This window comes from Chamaea fasciata, unplaced genomic scaffold (genome assembly GCF_029207755.1).
Source record: "Chamaea fasciata isolate MVZ Bird 193981 ecotype frontalis unplaced genomic scaffold, bChaFas1.0.hap1 SCAF_19, whole genome shotgun sequence".
In the NCBI taxonomy this organism is placed as follows: Eukaryota; Metazoa; Chordata; class Aves; order Passeriformes; family Sylviidae; genus Chamaea; species Chamaea fasciata.
This window is the reverse complement of record NW_027094104.1, coordinates 2,205,073-2,205,885: the sequence shown is the minus strand read 5'-3', so window position 1 is coordinate 2,205,885 and position 813 is coordinate 2,205,073.

Here is an 813-nt window from a genome sequence, read left to right as displayed (position 1 = left end):
CGGCTCACGAGGGACCGGCCGCGATCGGCGGCTGCGCGGCGGCTGCGCGGGGCGGCGGCCGCCCTGAGGGCGCGGGCGGGAGGCGGCGGCCGCCCCGGGCCCGCCGGGCCCGCAGCCAGCGCTGGGGGACAGCCCGGGGCACCCGGGGATAACAGAGTCAGTGAGGGGGGAAACGACCTCCGAGATCATCCCGTCCAACCTACAGGAGCCAACACCGCCGTGTCAAGCAGACCGTGGCACAGAGTGCCGTGCCCAGTCTTTCCTTAAACCTCCCTAGGGATGGTGACCCCCACCTGGGCAGCCCGTTCCAGTGTTTAACCACCTCATCAGGAAATCCTTCCCAATGTTCAGGTAGTGACACAGCGGGTCCCCATCTGCACCGGGTGGTGGTATGTGTTGTTGCTGTGATCCAAACAGTAACAAACTGCTGCCCCGGGCATCACGGCACAACCCGTGTGTGGGGAGTTCAGGATGTCAGGGTGTTCATGCTGTAGCTGCTGTTTTTCCAGATGGACCAGCAAAGGACACGTCAATGCCAATGAGGCAGCGGCTTTGGCTATCCCAGGAAAGCTACCCCAGCCTTGGAGATGCTGAAAGACACAGCCCTGGGATCATACAAACGTGCATTTAGTCCATCACAGTGTTCAGTGACAGTAGAGATTAACTAAAGGTGAGCAGCAGTTCTGTCAATTACTTTAAAAGCCAAGGAACTCCATTCCACTAAATGTGATAGCTAAATCCCACATGCTTTATTCACAATAAACTATTTATTTTGTCAATTCTGAAATGCCACAGTCTTCCTGGAAAAGCTTT